This window comes from Notolepis coatsorum, assembly GCF_963971535.1.
Source record: "Notolepis coatsorum genome assembly, chromosome: 3".
NCBI lineage: Eukaryota > Metazoa > Chordata > Actinopteri > Aulopiformes > Paralepididae > Notolepis > Notolepis coatsorum.
The window spans coordinates 112,555,539-112,581,146 of NC_140167.1; the positions used below are offsets into that span (position 1 = coordinate 112,555,539).

At 43.8% G+C, this 25,608-nt stretch overlaps 1 pseudogene across 1 annotated transcript; it reads left to right on the plus strand.

The window, feature by feature from the left end:
• Positions 1–1,246: 1,246 nt before the first annotated feature.
• LOC311225962 (armadillo repeat-containing protein 1-like) lies at positions 1,247–25,509 on the plus strand (annotated as a pseudogene). Its single transcript has 7 exons — positions 1,247–1,257; positions 4,054–4,222; positions 7,368–7,459; positions 7,651–7,828; positions 22,056–22,172; positions 24,288–24,351; positions 25,312–25,509. The product of its transcript is annotated as an armadillo repeat-containing protein 1-like (transcript).
• Positions 25,510–25,608: the final 99 nt, after the last annotated feature.

A 25,608-nucleotide genomic window follows, 5' to 3' on the forward strand; every position in this document is an offset into this window, starting at 1 on the left:
TAATGAATGAATGGTGAGTTGTTTAAAATGACAACATACATGTGTTAATTATTTGATTTGATTGATCCGAGAGACAGAGAGAGATTGCTCCAGAGCATCTCAGAGCATTACATTTTCAACTCGACCTATTAACGAGAACTGCGACCTACAAGGCACCAGCGGCAGCGGCCGCCATTGGTTCGTGACAGGGGAGGGTTGAATTGGATGATTGGGATGGCAGAAAATATAGAAAATGGGAGAAAAAGTGGATACAAAAAAAAGTTATATATATCTATGATTACGACTGCATCCCTGCATTTATGCCTGGCTTAGAGTTTGGAATCAGGGCTGGTGGTCTATCGCCCTGCTCTAAAAATAAACTCTAAGCATAACCGACTTCGAAAGAGGGCCTAATTAACCAGTTCGAAACAAGGCGGACATTAATAAAATGTTCAATCAATCAATCAATCAATCCAATAACCAACGCTCACTTAAAACAGGCTTGCCCATTGAGAGGATTCTCCGGCGCTGCAGCTGGACCATACTCTCCTGTTGACCAATAGGAGAATAGTGCACCCAGTTTGTATTCCTGCTCCGCGGCGCGAGGCACCACATTGGTGATTGGTCACGTTAGGTTTTTACAAAACAGTTTTATAACAGAGCGTAAGTTAGTCTAACCGTATCGACCGTTACTTTGCTTTGAAGTAATAGGTTATCGTATATAAAACAATAAGTGTATGTTCATTGGATATATCTGAACTCTGTTTTGAGGTGGGAGACATTCGATTTTTTGTGTGTGCTAACGTGTTAGCTAACGGGCTTACTGATGAATGAATGAATGAAAACTTTATTTAACAGATTGCAGAATGGGTACAATACAATACAGTACAGCTCAATACACACAATTGTTAAGGGGATGCAGACCAGAGAAAGACATTCGTCTTGTTTACATCAGGGTCCCCCATTTTCAATTCAACATGACATTTATGGCATAGGGACATACATGACATATAGTACTGTTACATTTGTGACATATACGATATGCAAATATACAGTACTGTTACCCAGAGATCCTAACAGATTATATACATATGATGGGGAGGAGACTGTACATTAGGAGGGGTAGTGGTGGTGGGTGGGATGGACATGCATACACACACGCATGCGTACTATACCTACCTACCTACCTACCTACCTACCTACCTACCTACTATTGTAATGGTAATGTTTTTTTCCTTAGTTTACTGTTCAGGCAGTTGGTAAAATGATGGATGCGCTGTCAGTGGTGACCAGTGGCGTCGTTAGCCCTGGGCTTCCGGGGCTTTAGCCCCGGATGTTTTTCTCCTAGCCCCGGATCTAAATAAAAAAAAATAAAAAAAAATTGTTTACATTTTTTTTTCTTTTTTTTTTTGTCAGCATCCCCATTGTCTGTGCTGAATGTTTGTTAGTGTTTGGTATTTTTTGTTGGTTTTTAGTACTTTTAAACATTTTTAGTAAGTAGTTTTCATTTGATCCTATAATTCTTTCATTCACCGATTTGTGGACTTTTTTTTTAGTGTCCTGAAAGGCGCCTTATAAATCAAATGCATTATTATTATTATTATTATTATTATTATTATTATTATTATTATCATCCAGGAGGGAAAAGACACTTTGGATAGTAGGGACTGCATCTCTGCCTGTCCTGACCAGGAAACACTTTGCAACTGTGATCTCCTCATAGTTGGATATTGTAATGTGTGGCGAGGGGTTGCAGCAATTCCACTGAGAGAAACTGGTCTGAGGCTGGATAACATGCCTGTATGCCTCTCATAAGTTGTTATCCAACTCATGAGAACCTGCTCTCAAGCTCTTGCAGTATTCTGTCGACGACTGGATAGAACAGTCTCTGTCTCAGCTGATCTCCTGAGCTGAGGTCTGAGCTTGTGCCACAAGATGACTCAACTACATACTCGCCCATCCTTTTCTGCTTCCTCCTTTGGCTGGTAGTATGTTCCTCAATCCAAAGGCCATTACATATGGCCTTTGTCCTGTCATACATGTCCACTGCCATCTCTGAGGTGCGATAACCTTTGAGTGTGTCCTGCACTGTGCTTTTAAATAGTACAGATATTGAAGATGTGCACTTTAACGCAGCAGCAACTGGAGCCATCCATACCCATGTCCAGTGTCCTATAATAAGCTTTAATCGAACCTCGGATAGTCCGGTTGGTTTGGGGTGGTGTGAAAGCTCATTCACTCTTGCAAGTGAACCCTGCTGCGGTTCATTTGAGATGTGAATGCAAAGCGGACCAAAGGCAGGAAAAGACCCAAAAATCGAATCTTTTTTTTACGAGAAGACTGAAACATAATGTATATAATGAAACACACAATAGTTTTTTTCGATTGCCTAAGCATGATTTTGAAAACGGGGCCCGGTGTTTCAAAACACACAATTAGCACAACCACACACACAATTATCAGAACACCTCAGATCCTTTGCTAAATTAAACACTTGTCAAAACCATACACTAATTTTGTTACCATATGAAACACACATTTCATAATGACTTAATTCTGTTTGAACCAGTTACACACACTGCTGTGCTTAACCTAAAACACATTTAGCAATTCTACTTCTCAGTGATTAGAGTACTGTAAGTGAAGTACGCAGAGAATGTGCAAATATACAATAAATTCACCAAACACTACACAAGACCAATGCTGTAGACTGACGAAAATATAATTTATTTATCTACATATACCCAAATCAATGATGCAGACTGATGAAAAAAATAACATTTTCTCTCCATATACCCAAATCAATGATGCAGACTGATGAAAATATAAATGTTCTCTCCATATAACCAAATCAGTCAACATTTCAACATGGAGAATCACAACAATACATGTCCCCGTTTTCATGCTACTATGTGCATAACACTGTAAGCTCAGCAAATATCAGACAAACATAAAATACTGTATCCAGTACAGGTTAAAATTACAGTAATACAATTTATTTTTGAAAAAATCTAAACAGAAAATACTAGACATTATCTCTTTGCCTAGCTGGATCTGGCAAGATACTTTTTTGTTGTGATTCTCCATGTTGACATGTTGACTGATTTGGGAAAATGGGAGACAATTTATATTTTCATCAGTCTGCATCATTGGTTGTCTTGTGTAGTGTTTGGTGAATGTATTGTATATTTTCACGTTCTCTGTGTACAGTACTTCACTCTCCTTCCATTTTGGTTGAAGACAGGTGAACTCACCTGCTGCATTTTTATAGTGCTTAAACCTGATTGTGTATCTACAATTAAGCAATGGTGTGTTTGTGCATCTGATGGCTGTGTTAACCAATTGGCTCATATGTGTGGTATTTTGACATTCTGTGTCTAATGTAATGCAAGTGTGTTTAGTGTTTTGCAAATCACTGTGTGTATTGTTTTGCAAAAAGTGAGGCTGACATTGTAGGGGTGCAAATCTGGGCCTATATTTTGCTCATTGAGTGTAAGGTTTTGATAATTGTGTAATACTTTTGATTTGAGTGTTTATGCAATTGAAGAAAACTGTAAAGACTAGAGATGAACTGTTTATTTATTTTGTACATAGGCTGTGCATATGTTTGTTTGTTTGTTTATTTGCTTATGTGTATGATTCTTAACTGTGTTTTTATTTTGTTATTGGTGTATATGTGTATGTATGTACAGTATATATATATATATATATATATATATATATATATATATATATATATATATATATATATATATATATATATATATATATATATATATATATATTGTATATATGTATATTTGTAATCATGTAGGGGCTTCTTGGACCAGATCAATGTTTAATCTGGCTAAATAAATAAATAAGAAACTGATGATTTGGTCCTGTTAACTTTGAATTTTCTATGGGGACTGCCCAGATCCCTCTCATGGACCTGGACCTCACTTTGAGAACCTCTAATGATTCTAGTTATTCAGTATTCATCTCTAATTACTCTAAAATTGCGTATTTCTGTGCTTAAAAAAAAAAAAAATAAAGGGGGGGGGGTTACCCCCCCTCCACCCCCCTGGGGTGAAGCCCCCAATGTTTCCTAACCCTAAAAACGCCCCTGGTGGTGACCCAGCAGCGGGACCTGGCATCTGAGTCACAGAACCGGGGGGCCATAGTCCAGGACCAGGGCTGTCTGCCCGGACTGGTTCTCTTCCTGGACCACCAGAACCCACAAGTACTGATGACCACTCTGCAGGTGGGTGATGATGGTTTAGGTTTGGAGCCTGGAAACGTAAACAAAAAGGAGATGGCTCCACTCCCTCTGAAATATGTATAATATTGGAGGAATTGTTTATTCTGACATTAATTGACTGAGCTCTTGTCGCAAGGACTGATGGTATTTGATTGGCAGCCAAATCTGAAATTATACAGCACTTCATAGCTGTGAAATCTTTATTTACATGTGAAATTATTGTAAACAAATAAACAAACCTGTATTTTGAGTTGGGTTATGTGGGGTTACTTGGGGGGGGGGGGATTCCACCGACTAGTCAAACTCTTCCGATACGGTCCTTGATTAAAGAAATTATTGCTTGACTAATAGTCAGGTAGAATTGTGTTACCCATTGTTAGAATGAGCTATATTCATTTAGTGCTCATGACGTGCTTATCATTTTTCAGGTATTATCTCATTCAGCGGGCGGGGGGGAAGCATAAAATACGACTAACCAAGTAACAAAATCTTAGTTGACTAAGACCTAGGTAACCAACTGATTAATTGCTAAGAGGGGCAGCTAGGGATGGGAATCGAAAACCGGTTCCCGCTGACTATCGATTCCTCTTATCGCTGCCAGGTTTTTCCGACAGTTGCGCATTTCAAAACAATACGTTAGCGTTAGCATGCAGCCGAAACGCTCCCGCTGTTTGACTGTTTCTAAGTGCAGTGATTGAAAACTACTCGAATGCTTTAGAACCGAGTCATTCATTTAATTCAGGGCAACCTAACAGCCGCGAAGCTAACGCTAGCTAACCAAGCTCAATGCAGACACACAGAGAGAGATAACAGCTGACAGCAGGTAGTACAGGTACAAAAAAAATTAAATAAAAAGTGGATGGGGGCTGTTTTGTAAACCTTGTACTCTTTAGTTCACATATAATAAGAGACGGAGAGCGTGTGATCACGTTGACTGTTGTTTACTAGTAGGTAAGTCAGGAAGTACCGTACAACATACAAACATGTCCGTGTAGCAACACGAGCCAATACCTTACAGGACAGGGGCGAGCGGGGACCGGAGAGGGAGCTGTGTGTGTGTGTGTGTGTGTGGTGTGTGGTGTGTGGTGTGTGGTGTGTGTGTGTGTGTGTGTGTGTGTGTGTGTGTGTAAGACCAAGGACGGAGAAGTCAGAGGAATAACGACCTGTTGAATGCAACTACGGTTCAATAGATTCAATTAGTTTAATTAAGATATTGAACTGTAGTTACATTCAACAGGTCGTTATTCAATAGATTCAATTAGTTTAAGAATAAAAAAATTCGAAATAATTTTTTTTAAGAGAATCTCAAATACATTATTTTTATTTAAGTGTATGCTATAGTGATTTTTTTTTTTTTTTTTACAGTTTTTGTATATTTCTGACATGGGGCTCAACAATAAATGACAATCAGAAATGTCAAGTTGTATGTTGTTATTCTAACCAGCTTAGTTCTGTTGCATTTCCAATTTATTTATGTAAATTATAAATCGATCAGGGATCGATAAAGAATCGGATTGATAAGCAGAATCGATAATGGAATCGTATCGATAAAATCTTATCAATTCCCATCCCTAGGGGCAGCCCTTGTACAGATACCAACAAGTTCAAGTTTCTTTATTAGTTATAAAAAAGTTGAGATCCAAGGCAGCTCTACAAGTTTTAAAATGCCTTTATTTTATGGCTCACATTATTTAGAGAATTTAAAATAAACCGACATGTTTCGGCCTACACAGGGCCTTCATCAGGGTGTTGGGTGTTTCTTTATTAGTTGTCATACATAAATACAGAATACTTTTGCATGAAATGCTTCTTTCTGTTTTGCTCCTGAGAGTGTGCTAGATAAAAATAACAAGATAGTGTAAAATAGTATAATATAAGTATAAAATAGAAAGTCAAGTACGTAAACAAGTGTAAACAAAACAAAAAATTTCAATATACATATATACAGTATATGTACAGTCTATACTTCTGTACAGTCTATACAGTCAGCTACTATACAGTACAGTGTAGAATGGTGAGGTATACCAATACCAACAATTAAAGATGCTGTAAAATAAAATAAAAAAAACTCTGGATTAGCTTTAATGACATTGACAGTTGTCAGATTAACTCATTCCGGGCCAACAGCGCCCTCAGCTGATGGCCCTTTCCGTGCCAGCGCTTTAGTCAATGGGAGCACGGGGATATTTGCGAACGCTTAAACTATATCTTAAATTATGGCTATGGGTCTAATACACCAGTCGCTTATCAATGACTTGCTTGCAGTCAACATGTACGAAACGGATTGTTTTTTCATCTGTACATTTCCGTTTTATACCGTTTTGAATAAGAGTATAGTTTGACATTTCTAATAATTCCAGAGAAATCCGCGATAATAGCCCTTTAGTGGAATACACAAAACACGTAATTTTTCGGCTGATTTATGAATAGTTTTCAAATAAACGCTAGATTATCGATAGTATATGTGTCGTTATGTATGAAGAGAAGCGGGGTCTGAAAAATCGCTTCTAAGTACTTTGGTCGGCGCTAACGGCACACACACACACACGCTCCGATGGCGGTGATAGGAACATCTGATTACCCCAAGATTCGTAACATAAAGGCCTTACCTCACATCTGATGTCATGCAAAAAGATTAATCCAATTCCTGATCGCCATTCCAAATATCGATCGCATCCATTGATTCAACGTTATAGTCCAAAACACAATGATCCACGATGCTCCCAGTGGGGGGACTCAATGCAATGGTATCCAGCTGCATGCCTGAGAAGTAAAACCTGGACCGGACTTATTTTTTAGATGCACAGTCCCAGCCAATCCAATCCAATGATGTGCAATACCATACGGGAGACGATAGGCGGCGGTATTTGCCCTTTGCGAGCTCAGACCCATTCCCAATGATAATGTCAGGCTGGATATATGAAAAATGAATGGATATCGCTAATAAAAGAAATAACGATTAAAACCCGACTATACTCGTGATTGGCACGGAACGCATGGCGAGTTAACCCGACTATACTCGTGGTTGGCACGGAATTAGTTAATGGCATGATGATGGTAAATTGGGTGACAAAACATTAGTACAGAGTGGACGATGATTTTGCATATTCACCCCCCCTCTCTCTTTCATTCTCTCTTCTGACCTCAGACCCTACGCTACTTAGCTGAGTTGTCGCCCAACCTTTCCATCATGCAGAATGAACTGGGCATGATGGTGAGCCTGGAGAACCTAATGGAGAGGTAATAATAATATTATTAATAATGAATCTTGGGTGTTTTGGCTTAACTTTTAGTTTTGTCCTGTGATAAAAAATCAGAAACTCTTTATTTGCCAAATAGTAAATACAGTGAATTAATAGGAATTTGTTGTTGTGTGACAAAGGTGAACATGTATATAATCATCTTCTAATGCCCCCCCTCCCCCCACCTAGGTCAGAGTTGTCTATTGACGTCGTGGCACTGGCCAAGGAGGTGTACAGTGTTTTGAGCAAACCCCCCAACTCTGCTCCCCGCACCCCGGAGAGGAGGAAGAAGCCCCAATTCTTCCTCAACTCCTCTAACAAGAAGGCCAAGTGTGTCACGCTACACATCCATGGGCTGAACAGCATTGTGAGTAAGGTGGCGAGGACACACACACACTGTCTCTCACTCTCCCGCCACACACACACGCATGACGCAGTATCTTGAGGACACACACTGTCTCTCTCTCTCCCGCCACAAACACGCACGCTTGAGGACACACACCGTCTCTCACTCTCTCCCGCCACACACACACACATGACGCAGTATCTTGAGGACACACACGTCTCTCTCTCTCCCGCCACACACACACACACGACGCAGTATCTTGAGGACACACACCGTCTCTCTCTCCCGCCACACACACACACACATGACGCAGTATCTTGAGGACACACACCGTCTCTCTCTCTCCCGCCACACACACACACATGACGCAGTATCTTGAGGACACACACCGTCTCTCTCTCTCCCGCCACACACACACACATGACGCAGTATCTTGAGGACACACACGTCTCTCTCTCTCCCGCCACACACACAGGCACGCATGACGCAGTATCTTGGACACACCGTCTCTCTCTCTCCCGCCACACACACAGGCACGCATGACGCAGTATCTTGAGGACACACACAGTCTCTCACTCTCTCCCGCCACACACACACATGACGCAGTATCTTGAAGACACACACGTCTCTCTCTCCCGCCACACACACATGACGCAGTATCTTGGACACACACCGTCTCTCTCTCTCTCCCGCCACACACACAACGCAGTATCTTGAGGACACACACCGTCTCTCTCTCCCGCCACACACACACACGCACGCATGACGCAGTATCTTGAGGACACACACCGTCTCTCTCTCCCGCCACACACACACAGCTTGACGCAGTATCAGAATATTCATGACCGACGTATCTTATCGTTACTTATGTGCCGTCTTTGCCGTGGAAGTGGCAGACGTTCAAAGTCATAACATGCGCAACATGTCATCTAACTAGTGCGCATGAATCACGTTTGAAATATAAATAACACCACTGTCCGTGATTCTGCCTAAAGCCAGGACTATGTGCATTTTGTGGTAGATTCTGGAAACATAGATCATCAAAGTAATTAAACTGTTGTGTAAAAGTCTTATAGAAACAGTCAAAGTGGAACAACATAGATCTCAGGATCAAACTAATGTGTTATATTTAGAGAAAACAGCTGCAATAGTAAAGTCAGCCAAATATATGCTTCTGGTGATTAGATTACTCTGCCCTTTTGCCGGTCTCACTAAAATAGACAGGGATTTTGAGTTCACAAACAAAGGTGAATTTGCATACAAAGTGTGGGCAACAGCCGAGTCTAAAGATACAGAGTCATGTATCCTGTGTGATCTGTGGAACCGGTCCTGTGAGAACAGCTGAGTAGACAAGTTTCAAACCAAGACAATAGAGGAACTGTTTACAACAACTGGTTACGCAATCAGCCACCTGGGTTCGTCAGGGGTGGGGGGCAGGAAGCCTTAGTTACCCATTCACACACACACTTACATTCACATTCACATACACACACACACACACACACATAGACTCACACACACACACACAGACACACACACACATTCACATTCACACACACACAGACACACACAGACACACACATACCCACACACACACACACATAGACACACACACACACACACAGACACACACACACACACATTCATACAATCTGACCACACATACACACACATATACACACACAACTTAGTTTTGGATGTAAAATATAATGAGAAGTGTTTACATTGGGATAATAATTCTGAAGTCATACTAAAACTGTATAAATGTGTACAAGTAATGTGTTTTAGTATGATGTATCTGTGTTTATGTAATCAATATATTTTGAGGTTCATCAATCAAAGTATTAGAAATACAGGGAAATTATTATCTGGGTTTATGTGAAGGGGGTTGGCCTATTAAGCCAAACCCCTATTTTCAAATGCAAGCTTAGCAGGCCTGGGATTGGAGGAAAGAATTTGGTGATGTCATTCTGATGACATCACAAGATCCGGCAGGTCTTGGCTATAAGATCTGGGTGTGATGGGGGGAAGAGGACTCTGAAGAAAACCCAACTCACCAGGAGGAACCACACCCATCTACACACGAGGCGGGCAAGAACAAAGGAACTTTTGGAGGGAAAAACAGAACTATACTTTGATCCCTAAGCCAAGGGAACAAAGCCATCATCAACTATCATTCTCTTTACTGTAATATTATTCTGGTTGTATCAATTACGGCATAGTGTTTTTGATCACAACTATAGCATTCTTTATTGTAATTTGTATACACTCTTTAACTTTGATTAAACAGCTGTTATATAACCTTTTTCCTCCTAATTCCTTCTGCCTGCACCGCTGGGAGATAGAAGTAATTCCCAAAGCTTTAAAGGTATTGAATCACAATGCAGAGTACTAAGCAACCCGGTTCTGAACAGAGCAGAACCGAAATAGCTTGGGAAATCCACTTCATTTGGTGCTGTGGCCCTTGAATAGAAACGTCCGTTTTGAACGACAACAAAAGAGAATTTTTTTTTTCCTCTTTCTTCACCTTGAACAACAACGACAACAACAAATCGTCTTCGCGTAGCCGGAGAGTTACCAAAAAGGTGAGTGTTATGAAGTGTACGGGTGTTCAATTCGAACCAAGGGGGGGTTTGCTAAAGACTTAACCTCATGTGAACATGAAGTAATAAGTGATGAGTTGGGTGTTCTGAATGGAAGGGGAAGTGCTGTGTAATTGGGTACAGGGAAGTTCCACTGGAGAACTGTTGTACAGAGAATATGGGGAAGTGTACAGAACTCTGTTACTATTCAGAACATGCAAGTCAGATATGGTAAAGATGAGTGTGCACCGCCAAAACTGGTTTGCGAGACAGGTTATAAGCGTCGTATTGCGACTGACTACGGTTTTTCTGGCCAGGAAGCCACGGTGGTCCGTTTTGCGTGCGATAGGGTGCGCTTCTCGAGGGATTATTAGAACCCTAGAAAGTAATACTTGAGACATGGAGCGCAGTTAATAAGGAATGATTTGGGTGTTCTGAATGGAAGGGGAAGCTCTGTGAAATTGGGTGCGGGGAATAGTTCCACAATGGAGCTGAAGTACAGAGAATATGGGAAGAGGACAGAGCGCTGTTACCATTCAGAACATGCGAGTTAAGTGTGGTAAGCATGAGGAGAACCTTCGGGACCGGGGAGTGGCGTGTGAGGTTACAGAGTACGGGGAATAGTTCTACGGGGGAACTGAAGTACACCCAGATACGTGGCTTTTTAATAAAAGCGGGGTCTGGTTCGTGCTCAAAGTTAAACGGTGGTACGTGTGCGTGTTAGGACCGTGCCGGGCAGACTGCAAGGGTCTTGTTTGACTTTGAGCGCAGCAGGCGTGTTAATTAACTGCGTTAGGCTGTAACAAGATAAGTACTTAATGAAACAATTCGGACTGATAGGTACTTAGTGGGAATTCAACAAAAGCTATGGTAAGCTTAAACATGCAGTATGAAAGTGTGTGCAATTACGTTTGGTCTAGTGTTTACTAGTCGCGCTGCTGTGCGACGTTCGAGAGACGATGATGTGAGTGAATGCTGATTTTGTATTTTTATTTGTAGTTAGGAAGCGGGTATGGATGTATGGTTGGCGAATGGCTATGGTTAGGAATGATTGGTGGTACGTGTGAGAGTATAGTTGTATTATTATGTAATTTAAGTCACCGGTTGGCCGTGGGGAAATGTAATGATAACGCCGGTTTTTCGGGGCCCGTGGAACGCAGCAGCAGTTAGCTGTTGTATTAGCCTCTGAGGCGACCGGAGGATACGGCGGACAAATAGACATAGGTTCAAATGTATAAGGTCGATCGATAGTGTCTTGAGATTACGGGGATGTGTAAGGCACTTAAAAGTTTTTATATTCGTGGCGGATAAAATAGATGTATAATGTTTAAGGTGAATGGGATTATGTGTTGCGGGGACCCGGAAGTCGTTCTAAGCTCGCCGGTGGTGACGACAAAGGGGTCAAACTAGAGTTTTGCGGCGGCCTGAGGGCTGTTATGTTTTTATATTTCTGTTTAGATCACTACACTGGCGTTTTGAGGGAATTCGGATTCTGTTGTGGGGAATGTGGTGTTATATTAACATTGCGAGGTGTCGGCCCGCGCGGCGAAACGGGTCGGTGAGTCGTTGGGGAACGTTTTTATGGGATCATGGGTGAAGCTAGGCTAATGCTACCTAGCCGCGCTAACGGCTAAAATGGTCGCCGGTTGTGACATCTTAAGGGTGCGCGGTCTGACGGCCCGCGACGTGGCTAACGAAGCTAAGCTAACTGTGCTGACGTCATGGCATGGCGGGGCTCTCGGGATGTCTCGCGGGGGGCGTCCATCTTGGCAGGGGCGCCGGCGTCCATTTTGGGAGGGGCGCCAAGCGTCCATTGTTGAGGGGAGGGTGGAGTTTATTTAGGAATACGGTAGGGGGCGGAAGAGGACAGGATGAATATTTTTGGATTCTGCTCACAGAACGTTTTCATTAGGGGGTTGGTGTGCTGGTAGAGTGAGATTGGATTGTTGTGCTTTAATCTGGCGGTGGATTGTGGGGCCTTGGCCCCCCCTCCCCCTCGTACACTCTCTCTCACCCCCCCCCCCCCCTCCCTCTCTCTCTTTCCTTCTCTCACCCTCCCCCCTCTCCCTCTCTCTCTTTCTTTCTCTCCCCCCCCCCCTCTCCTTCTTTCCTTCTCTCCCCCCTCTCTCACTCTCTTTCCTTCTCTCACCCTTCCCCCTCTCCCTCTCTCTCTTTCCTTCTCTCACCCTCCCCCCTCTCCCTCTCTCTCTTTCCTTCTCTCTCTCCTCCCTCCCTCTCCCTTTCGCCTCCCCCCTCTCTCCCTCTCTCTCTCTCTCTCTTTCTCTTTCACCCCCCCCTCTCTTTCCTTCCTTCTCTCACCCTCCTCCCTCCCTCTCCCTTTCACCTCCCCCCTCTCTCCCTCTCACCTCCCCTCCCTCTCTCTCTCTTTCACCCCCCCTCTCTTTCTTTCCTTCTCTCACCCTCCTCCCTCCCTCTCCCTTTCGCCTCTCTCCCTCTCCCTCTCACCTCCCCTCCCTCTCTCTCTCTTTCTCTTTCGCCCCCCCCCCCCTCTTTCTTTCCTTCTCTCACCCTCCTCCCTCCCTCTCCCTTTCACCTCCCCCCTCTCTCCCTCTCCCTCTCACCCTCCTCCCTCCCTCTCCCTTTCGCCTCTCTCCCTCTCCCTCTCACCTCCCCTCCCTCTCTTTCTCTTTCACCCCCCCCCTCTCTTTCTTTCTCTCTTTTACCCCCCCCACTCTCCTTCTTTCCCTCTCTCACCCCCCCTCTCTCTCTCTCTCCTCCCTCCCTCTCCCTTTCACCTCCCCCCTCTCTCCCTCTCCCTCTCACCCTCCTCCCTCCCTCTCCCTTTCGCCTCTTTCCCTCTCCCTCTCACCTCCCCTCCCTCTCTCTCTCTTTCAACCCCCCCCCTCTCTTTCTTTCTCTCTTTTACCCCCCCCACTCTCCTTCTTTCCCTCTCTCACCCCCCCTCTCTCTCTCTCTCCTCCCTCCCTCTCCCTGTCGCCTCCCCCCTCTCTCCCTCTCCCTCTCACCTTCCCCCCCCTCTCTCCCTCTCACCTCCCTCTCTCTCTCTTTCTCTTTCACCCCCCCCCTCTCTTTCTTTCCCTCTCACCTCTCCTCTCTCCCTCTCCCTCTCACCTCCCCTCCCTTTCTCTCTCTCTCTTACCCCCCCCCCCCTCTCACTCCCTCCCCCTCACTCCCCTCATTCCCACACCGCCTCTCTTCCATATATTTTTTCCCCCCTCGGCCCCCCTGAAACGCTCTCTCTTTCTCTCCTAGTTTGGGCCTGTATATAGATATGTTGTTTTTGTATGGGTTTCAAACGCGGTGTAGTGCTAGGGTTATTGTTTATTGCTGTTTACTGTAGGGTTCAAAGGCTGTAGGTTGAGTTTGGGACTTATTGAGCGGGTGTTGTTCTATATTCAGTTTTATTGTTATTTTTAGGGAATTTCTAGTGCTGGCAGTGGTATTGGCTGGCGTTAGGGCTACGCTTTGGTCGACAGGGCGCTCGTACTTCTTTCCTTGCATTTGGACGAGCTCCGGCTGGTAAGGCGGGGGCTCCGTGTCAGTATTTTTTGTGTGGCGTTCATGTTGGTGGGCCGTAGGTCGGAGCATATTTACTCTGCTCGGCTGCGCCTGCGATGGGGGTGTGGGTAGACAGTTCGTCGTGGCTCACTGTCTGCCTCCACGCTTTGACGGGGATGCGGTGTGTGCGACTCGTCGATGCTCGCTGCCACACTGCGCACATTTTTCATTTTAACAGGGGTACGGGGACTGCTAGACGTCATGGCGGGGGTGGGCTCGCTGTCTGCCACCGCGCATTAACGGGGGTGCGCTATGCGTGCACTCGTCAATGGCTCGCTGCCACACTACGCGCATCGGATTATATTGTGTGTGGGTATTTGGGTGACTGTGGTTACGGTGGGTGAGTGGTATCAGAGGTGCTGTGTGTGTGTGGCAGGGGTTGTGAGTGGAATGATCTTTGAATATCCTTGAGTAGGAGGCCCGGGGTTTCGCGTTCCAGGTTGCAAACTGGGGGTGACGCCGTGGGCCACAGGTCGGGTTGACCGGTGAGCTGTCATTGGTCGGCAGGATTTTCAATGTGGGGATGGAGTCGGCGCCTGTGGTTATGAACGGGTTGTGTGACACTGTTCTAAATGCACGGGGACTTCAGTGACATAAGACACTGAAAATTGATTTCTGTTCTCGTGGGAAGCGCGTTATTTAACACCTAAAGGGTTAGGTGTTACGGGGGAAATATAGTAACTGTGTGAGAAATTATGAATGGAAAATATGTATGTTACTGAGATGTATAATGTAATATGAGCGGAATACATTGTTAGGCTTTCACGGACAGAAATAAATATAGTTACACATACACATAGTAATTTGCAAAGAACAATTAGAGTAAAAGTGAGATTATTCACCTAAAATTACCATGTCCAATTCAGATGTTTAGAAATGATAGGCTGTAAATAACAAATTTCTGATTGACCAACCTCTTTTCTAGTGTGTTACGAGCAATTCCTGACTTAGGCCGGGAGCGTTCATTTTGTTTATTCATTTGATATCCCTTTTTTGTTTCTTAGTTAATACAGGGGTGCATAAGCCTCTAGATGATAGGTTAAAAATTAGTTGAAAAGAAAAAAAGAAAAAGCTCACAAGTTTGGATTATTTTTTCATTTATTTGGTTTGGCATGGGTTTTTCTTTGTATGTTTTGTTTTCTGTTTTCTTTCTTTCTGTATATTTTTTCTTAGGGTACCTGGCAAGCTGGGAGTGATCGACACATCAGGACTGGGTAGTATATGTCTGTAAAATGGACTGGGAACAAAGTGAAGGGACAGGAAGCAAGTTCATGGATTTTTGTTCTCCGCCCATTGAATACCCGGTTTTAGGGGCTGGGGGTGTGTCGTGATTGGTGAAAGTGTTGGGAAGCATGATTCTCTGTACATTAATGAAGCTCAATAGGTTTGGTCGCTATTGGCCAAATTTGTCTTTGTGTAGGGTGTGAACATGTGCAATTGATAATTGGCTTGTGGGGGACTCCGTGGGCTTGATGAAGGCTGGCGGAGAGTGTGGAAGATGTGTGTTTAAGGCGGACTGTGATTTGTTGCCATACACACAGGATTACTGGGAGAGTGGATGTGTCAGTGCTGACCGTCCGGTCCGGGGTGCAGCTGTCCAAAGGACGAAGGTAACGATGTTTGAATGTGTATTCCACATCGAGAAGTGGAGGAGTACACTGTTTTGACAGCATAATATAATGAGAGCCATGTGAATTTTTCAGAATTTTGAAAATTAATGATCTAGAAGCCAGGAAATATATAGATAAATGATTTGGAAAAGAAAGTTGTCAAAGCTCAGACCAGTAAAGAGAGTCTGAGGGAGGAAAAGTATGGATTCTCAATCAATTGTTGTGGTAAGAAGTGACCTGCACTGTCCCCCGAAGCGATATATATTCACTGCAGGATACGGATGGGAGGTTGGGGAGTCAGCAGTCATCCGAGTGTGGTACAAGGAATACCAAGGACTCCATCGGTACTGTTGATCCAGGACACTGGCTAGTGTCTACCCAGCGGTTCCATGGGGAGCCACAACACTGCGGAGAACCAGGGGACGCCTACCTCTCGGGCCGGGAGAGTTTCGGCCAACGCAGTGACCGAGTCTTGAGGCTTCAGAGGGAAACGACAGACAACCAACGAGGAGACAGGCGGCTAGGCCTCAGCAACAACTCCGGCTGTCAACAGAAGCAAGGCCTCAACCATTGACCAGGGGGTCAACCAGCGAAAGGGTGGAGCTGCTATCGCCCCTATAAACGACCAGGCGGAGGGGGAGAGAAGCGAACCTCTTCCACATCCAAGGGTAAACAGGGGTCGAGCAGCCAGCGACGACCTCCCCACCGCTGTGACAGCAATAGAAAATACAGCAGGGGGCTCTACCCCCTAATAGAGGTCAACACGAGTCAAGATGTTCTTGACAGAAGATGGGGTGTGATAGAAAGGCAATTTGCTTTCTAAATTCCACCTCCCAGAATGGGGAGTTGCACCCAGCAGTCGTGAACTGCACCAGCTCTGAGCAATAAAGAGGAGGCCGGGTCAAATCTAGAAAACATAGACCCCCCTCCTCAATGCTCCAAGTCAGAATTTGACAACTCACAGTTGAAACCAATGGAAATTGATCTTGGTACGAGAACAGGTTGTTAAAGACTGTACACGGGATCACAAAAACTGAAATTGCTAATTTGAATTTTAGGATCTGAGTGTGGCAAACTATATGTATTTTATAAAATGTCTTAAGTATTATCTAGATAGTAGTGTGTAGAGATTGATATCTATGTTTGACATATTAAGGATAGGTAAACTATCCGAGTGTGGAAATGTGGTAGATTCTGGAAACATAGATCATCAAAGTAATTAAACTGTTGTGTAAAAGTCTTATAGAAACAGTCAAAGTGGAACAACATAGATCTCAGGATCAAACTAATGTGTTATATTTAGAGAAAACAGCTGCAATAGTAAAGTCAGCCAAATATATGCTTCTGGTGATTAGATTACTCTGCCCTTTTGCCAGTCTCACTAAAATAGACAGGGATTTTGAGTTCACAAACAAAAGTGAATTTGCATACAAAGTGTGGGCAACAGCCGAGTCTAAAGATACAGAGTCATGTATCCTGTGTGATCTGTGGAACCGGTCCTGTGAGAACAGCTGAGTAGACAAGTTTCAAACCAAGACAATAGAGGAACTGTTTACAACAACTGGTTACGCAATCAGCCACCTGGGTTCGTCAGGGGTGGGGGGCAGGAAGCCTTAGTTACCCATTCACACACACACTTACATTCACATTCACATACACACACACACATAGACTCACACACACACACACAGACACACACACACAGACACACACACACACATTCACATTCACATTCACACACACACACAGACACACACATACCCACACACACACACAGACACACACAGACACACACACACACACACACACATAGACACACACACATTCATACAATCTGACCACACATACACACACATATACACACACAACTTAGTTTTGGATGTAAAATATAATGAGAAGTGTTTACATTGGGATAATAATTCTGAAGTCATACTAAAACTGTATAAATGTGTACAAGTAATGTGTTTTAGTATGATGTATCTGTGTTTATGTAATCAATATATTTTGAGGTTCATCAATCAAAGTATTAGAAATACAGGGAAATTATTATCTGGGTTTATGTGAAGGGGGTTGGCCTATTAAGCCAAACCCCTATTTTCAAATGCAAGCTTAGCAGGCCTGGGATTGGAGGAAAGAATTTGGTGATGTCATTCTGATGACATCACAAGATCCGGCAGGTCTTGGCTATAAGATCTGGGTGTGATGGGGGGAAGAGGACTCTGAAAAAACCCAACTCACCAGGACAAGACCGTTGACCATCTCATCCACAAGCAGGTCGGCAGAAAAGAACAAAGGAACTTTTTGGAGGGAAAAACAGAATCCTCTTTGTTATCAGCAGAGAACAAAGACTTTCAAACAACTTATACACTCTTAAACTTTGATTAAACAGCTGTTATATAACCCTTTTCCTCCTAATTCCTTCTGCCTGCACCGCTGAAAAGAAGAGAAGTAATTCCCAGAGCTTTAAAGGTATTGAATCACAACGCAGAGTACTAAGCAACCCGGTTCTGAACAGAGCAGAACCGAAATAGCTTGGGAAATCCACTTCAATTTCACCCACATTTGATGAGTTTAGTTTTTGACCTCAACTCCAGCTGCAACAGTGAGTGACTAAGCCCCATAGCGCACTCTCTCTTCTCTCTATAGGCTACTCTTTTTGACATGGATTAGGCTAATTCTTCAAAAGACAGATATTGATTTACATATGTATATATATCATTTTTTTTTATAATCTTATCTCAGAGTGGAAGAATAATACATAATACAGTCATATAATAACACATGGGGATATACTAACAAGCTATTTATCATTTTTGGCCGGTAAAAGATCTCACTGGCTGGTAGTCTTTTAAATCTAAAGCCAAAAAGTACATTTTGTTCTGTTTTTCAGAATTTGATAAATTGTATGTAATGATAAACAATGTCATAGTAACTGGTGGTGGGTGTTATATTATTTCAAGATAATAAAGTAGCTATGAGTCAATAAATAAAAAGCAGTAATGGCATGTATGTTGCTCACCCTACTCATGTACATTAGGCAGGCATCCACACTACACAGCATTTACAGACATAAATCAACTTCATGGCTCATCTCCTACTCTGGGTATTCAGTAGATTATCGTACATCTAGCAGTGGTGCATGAGCCTCTACCATGGATCAAACTGCCAGACTAGACATTTCAGATACAATATAACTCAAGATCCAGCAATAGCAATAGAAAGCAATAGAAAGCAGCCCTGCCCCCTCCCATCATACTGGGAGGCACTCAGGTGGCCTCCGTGGAGTCATGCCGATTCCTCGGCATGACCATCTCCCGGGATTTGAAGTGGGAGCTCAACATCACGGGCCTGCTCAAGAAGGCCCAGGGGAGGATGTTCTTCCTCCGGCAGTTGAAGAAATATAAACTGCCGAGGACCATGATGGCCCAATTCTACACGGCCATCATTGAGTCCATCCTCACCCACTCCATCATCTCCTGGTTCCCTGCTGCAGCGGCAAAAGATCTTGCCAAGCTGCAGCGGGTGATTCGCTCCGCGGAGAGGGTGATCGGCTGTCCCCTGCCCTCCCTCAGGTCCCTGCACGACTCCAGGGCGCTGAAGAGGGCGAGAAAGATCATGGCCGACCCATCCCACCCCGGTCACAGCCTCTTCACCCTGCTCCCCTCTGGGAGAAGGCTGAGGATCCCAAAGGCTGTGAAAGCTCGACACAGACTGAGCTTCTTCCCCTCAGCCGCCAGGCTGATCAATGCCTCAGGCCCCCCCCCCCCCCCCTCGGTACCCCCCCCCCCCCCCCTCTGCCCCCAAGTGACACTGGCACAATGACATTGACTGCACTGCACTAGTCCGTACTGGATCTCTGCACACTTCACTTTATATATATATATATGTATTTTATTTATTGATTAATCCCCCACTGCACTGTTTTCGTTTCTTGTCTGTGTTGGCGTTTGTTTACTGTGAAAAAAGAAAGAATGCATACACTGTATTGCTGCAACAATTACCAATGTGTTTTACACAAATGGCTCAATAAAGGAATCTGAATCTGAATCTGAATAGCATATCAAACTTACCATAGCAAATGTTGTCAGAAACATATTTTAGGTTCAACTTTAGGTAGAAAAGAGAAGATTTACAAGGAAACCACCATTTTGTACACACACATGTTCCCGAGATCTCTTCACATTGTTAGATTTGGATCAATCAGCCAGTATCACCTCTATCGGTTAGCTCGGGTAGTTTCTGCGTTGTGTTTTATTTCTCCGACGTCTTCTCATCGTGGTCATTCCCCTTTATGCAATCCGTAAACATAAGAATTCGACACTGGACGGCGTAGTACCTTTCTTGGAATCGTTGTTTATTACATAAACAAAAACCTCAGATGTTACCCATTTCGTGTTGTCCTTGAAAAGTCTTTGATGGAACACTAAATTCATTATTCTAATGATCTCCTGTTACCCCGCTTGGTGGTCGTTGCGGCCTTGTCGTAGCCAACAACCATATCTGCTAGCCGAAGCTAGTGATGAGGTGTCACTCCCCTCCCCCATCCAGCGAGGGTGGAGAGGGATGAAACAGGGCTCGAGACTAACGATGTCCCGTCGTCCCGGGGACGATCAAATATTGATTTGGGACGAACAGAAATCTTTTTTGGGATGCAAACGGGGACGGAGAGGATTAAATTTTTTTCACAGGAAATGTCAATTAGCCGACTGTCAGTGCGCGCATATATATATATGAATTATTCTACGTTAATAAAACATACCTGGTGATCAACTACAGTTTGCTGTAAACATTATGATATGTGTGTAGTGTTCTGATAAAGACGGCTGCAGCAGGAGCTGGCTCATGCTGGATTTGCGAATAGCATGCAGCTGCAGAGCCGCAGAGCCAGGGGCTCTTTCAGGTCCGGTCACAGGCCCGCTCAACAGCGCCCCCCACCCAACGGCTGAATTGCCAATGGCTGAATTGGAGTATTGCACAGTGCAATACTCCAATTCAGCCATTGGCAATTCAGCCGTTGGGTGGGGGGCGCTGTTGAGCGGGCCTGTGACCGGACCTGAAAGCGCCCCTGGCTCTGCGGCTCTGCAGTTGCATACTATTGGGATTCGTTGAGAGGAGCACGGAGTCTCGACTCGGGACTTATTTTATTTTAGCAGCAGTTATCAATATCGACCAGGACAGTGCGATCTAAGGGACATGTTTCATTACTAGTCAAGTGTCATTACTTTAGTTATCAAAGGTGGAATCTCTGGACGCAATGACAGTATATAGTTTAAAGCTAAACTACGTTTTTCTTTCTTGTTAGAAGAGGGATATTTGATCTTTATTTATCTCTAACATTTTCAACCATAAACACACACATTTGTAATAACAAAAAAAACTAAAACGAAATAAAATACAAATACATTTAAATATATTTTCCTATGGAAGGAATAATCAACATGGCTCCAATTGGTTGACTATAACAGCACCGTGACCAAATATCCCTTGTTAAACACTTTTTTTTTTATATATATATATCTATTTATTTTTAATCATAATTATTCTTGTGAAATCTTTCCACCTGGGAGCCTTTTGACTAAATCAATTTATTCTCCCCTTCTCTGAATGGTGTTTCTTATGGCAATAACAACTATAGACGACAAAACCAAAGTAAAGAAACGACATTTGATTTTTGGGACGGTTACATTCACTTTGGGACGGTTAAAATTGTATTTCGGGACGGTTCTGGGACGGTGGTGAAAAAAGTTAGTCTGGAGCCCTGGGATGAAAGTCTCTGATCAACGCGTGCGCTCTTCGGTGTGGTTCGTTTTTCATTCTAACTGTACCCGGAAGAAAACTCCATTATATTATCTTCGCCATAGCAACGACAGGCCCCGCCCCTCTTCTTGTTACTATGTGACGCTGCCATGGCAACTGCTTTTAACCTTTAGTATGGTTCAATGTCAAACTCTGCATAGTTCTCTCTGACCAAATCTGCACTGTTCCCAGTCCTTATCAGTGTTATGTTTAAGCTAGCTGAACGACCTCGAAGCCCTGGGCTCTATCTTAGTCTGCTGCTAAACACATTGACTCTCTCTCTGACCGCCTCCACCACCACATCTACCTCTCTGACCTGGCACCTTTAGATGCTGTCATCTCCCCCAATATATACATTATATACATTGAAAAAACCTCGACATCCTTCAACGTGCACATATGAGGTGTAATTAACTACATAGATTCTGAATGGCTAGTTTCAAGAGGGAGGGTTCTGAACTGCATAAAAGGCACAATGCACATATTTCACATTTTCCCAGTGTTGGGACAACCCCTCATTCTGTAAAAACAATGCAAAACACAGGAAATGGCCATTTTCACAATAGCATTGTGAAGAAAGAAATCTTAAAGAAAATCCACTCCCTGAATTAATTGAATTGAAAGTGAATTGATCCCAAGTCCAACCCTGATAGGTACCTAAATTAACCAATGCTGATGATACCGTGTGTGTGTGTGTGTGTGTGTGTGTGTGTGGCACAGGACCAGCGTGGTATGTGTGAGGAGGCTCTTCTGAGGGTCAAAGGAGTGATCAGCTTCACCTTCCAGATGGCTTCCAAGAGATGCACTGTCCGCGTCCGCTCTGACCTGCCCACAGAGGTAACTAGCCCCCAGACACACAGACAGCCCTATACTAGAGGGACATTCTAGTATGTCACCACTAGGTGACATTCACGCTGGCAAGGACTACTGTTGAAGTGAGGCTTCTATCTGCTCTCAGGGACTAGAGCTTCCTCCTGGAGTGAGGTTTCTATCTCGTCTCAGGGACTAGAGCTTCCTCTTGGAGTGAGGTTTCTATCTCGTCTCAGGGACTAGAGCTTCCTCTTGGAGTGAGGTTTCTATCTCGTCTCAGGGACTAGAGCTTCCTCTTGGAGTGAGGTTTCTATCTCGTCTCAGGGACTAGAGCTTCCTCTTGGAGTGAGGTTTCTATCTCGTCTCAGGGACTAGAGCTTCCTCTTGGAGTGAGGTTTCTATCTCGTCTCAGGGACTAGAGCTTCCTCTTGGAGTGAGGTTTCTATCTCGTCTCAGGGACTAGAGCTTCCTCCTGGAGTGAGGCTTCTATCTCGTCTCAAACTGCAGGTCCTCTGCTTGCCAGCATGGAAGGCACTTTTGTGATAAATTATTTATGTATTTATTGTTTGTATAAGAAAGGGGGAACACCATTAGTCACACAATTGGGTAAATTATAATGCAACAGTTTATTTTGCACCCCTCCCCTAGAGTAGTTGTTATTGTACAAGTTAACCCATTCTCAATAACTTACCTATATAAATAAAGGTACAACATTTAGGTTTAGCCTCAAAATGGAGTGAATGTGAGAATTGACAGTTTTGGGTGCCTTCGAACAGGATTTATTTAGCAAGTTCCAAGTCTGTGATGCAGATGAATGGGCTTTGACACTTTTGTCATTACCGGTAGACTTGACTCTGGAATCTTGTGTCCTTGAGCGCGACACTTAACCAACTGCCCCCGATGAGCCCAATGGCGCCCTGCATGGTTGCCTTCACCGCTTTGAGTGGTCAGAAGATTAGAAAACGCAATAATATAAATCCAGTCCAATTAGCATTAACCCAAGTGGGCCTGATCTCTGCAAACGACGAGAGGGCCTACCTGGAGGAGGTCAAGGTTCTAGCGGGATGGTGTCAAGAGAACAGCCTCTCCCTGAACATCAGCAAAACAAAGGAGATGATTGTGGACTTTAGGAGGTCGGGGGTCAGGGACTACAGCCCCCTCAGCATCGACGGGGCACCGGTTGAGAGAGTGAACAGTTTTAAGTACCTCGGAGTCCACATATCCAAGGACTTGACATGGACCACACACATTGACAGTGTTGTGAAGAAGGCACGGCAACGCCTCTACTTCCTCAGGTGCCTAAGGAAGTTCCAAGTCAGTCAGAAGATCCTTAAGAACTTCTACTCATGCACAATAGAGAGCATCCTGACTGGCAATATCACATCCTGGTTTGGGAATAGCACCGCACAAGACCGTAGCAGACTACAGAGAGTGGCCCGCTCAGCCGAACGCACAATTGGAGGGGGGCTTCCCACTCTCCAAGACATTTACAACAAGCGGTGCATGGGTAAGGCTAAGAGAATAATCAAAGACCCCAGCCACCCAAACAACTGCCTCTTTGAACTGCTGCGGTCAGGCAAGCGATACCGGAGTCTCATGGCAAGCACAGAGAGACTCAGAAGAAGCTTCTATCCCCAGGCCATCAGGATGCTCAACGAACAATAACACTATGTAACAACCATCAAATGCACTCACATCCACACGCACGCACACTCACTTTAAACATACAACTCACTGCAGCACCCACTTTAACCACTTTAGAACACCTAAGCACACTTTATATTTATTGGTAAAGAATTTGCACAACAACCCATACCTCATTACACCTTACTGTAAATTGTACCTAAATTGTACCTCATCCCACCTCTGCTTTGCACTGTATAGTATATTGTATGGTAACTCAGCTACTTCTACTCTACATTGAGCATTGTATATTATGTAAATACTGAACATTTTTGTCTACGTACTTGACTTCTATTTTATACTTGCTATACTTATTTTATACTTATCTATTTTTGCCTAGCACAGTCTCTGGAGCGAAACAGAAAGAAGCATTTTGTATAAAAGTATTCTGTACTTCTGTATGACAACTAATAAAGAAACTTGAAACTTGAACTTGAACTAATCTCTCCTTCCCTCTAGAGTCTGGCATCGGCCATCGCCTCCACCAAGGTGTTATCAGCCCAGCAGGTGGTGAGGAGAGGAGGTGAGTTCCGGGGCTAGAATGGAAACACACTGGGCCCCATTCATCAAGCAAAATACACTTAAGATTTGCACACTCTTTTTAAATATACACTTAATGAGCCATTGGAAAAGCATGTTGTGCATTTGAGTAAATTGTGGCTCAGTAATTTATGAACTTTCAACCATTTACACATGTGGAAATATTGGCCCACTGTCTCCCCCTCTCAAAGGCAGACCTGTACAACATGGGGCTGGGCCATTAATTAATTAGTAGAAAGCTATCTGGCTGCAAGCTAGCCTAGCACAGCACAAATTAATGGAAGCCGATACGGACCACTAGCCTAGTTTAAAACTTCGGGAGAAGTGTTTTTGGCCAACAGCTAGGCTAGTGGTCCGTATCCGCAATTTGTGCTAAGCTAGGCTAGAGTGCAGCCAGATAGCTTTCTACTGAACATAACAGAGAAAACAAGTATATATATTTCTTGTGACTCTGGAGAAGACTGTAAATTGCATGTCCCATAATGTTGGCATGATGTTCCTAATGAAGATCCCCTGAATAAAGGGGTCTCCATGCCAACGAGGGCTGGGCGATTAATCGATATTTAGATTAATTCGAATTAATGATTTAGGACGATTTTGAAAATTTTTAATAGATTTTTACGAGTCACCTTTTATTTGACAAAAAGTGATGTTTGGTGAAAGTTAGAGTTGATCAAGAGTAACCTTTTATATTATATACCGGTATATATTATTATAAAAAAAATAAATAAGTGAAGATTGGTGAAAGTTAGGTTTGCACTTCAATCCCAATAGGGGCATTAATCTTGGTTTGATAATTTTTTTGTTTTTGCTCAAGAGAAAAAAAATCGATTAAAATCGTATATTGGATTTAAAAAAAAAATCTGGGATTTTATTTTTAGGCCATATGCCAACCCTATGCCAACCACACCCTTAATAACCGCAAGCCTAATGATCTCCTCAGGTTCTCCTACCTCTGACCTCGTCTGCGGTGGTGGAGGTCCAGCAGAACACGGCGGTGCCAGACTACCTCTCGGAAGACGAGGACAGCCCAGAGAAGGACGACGGCCGCGCCATCTCCCGCACCACAGCCAAGGGCGACCCCAGCGGCAGCTGGCTCAACGCTGCCGCTGGTTTCCTCAGCAAGACCTTCTATTGGTGAACGCTGGAGCCAACATGGCGTAACCAAGACCTTCTATTGGTGAAGTGCTGGAGCCAACATGGCGTAACCAGTCCCTGCGATCCAATACAGTAAAGATGT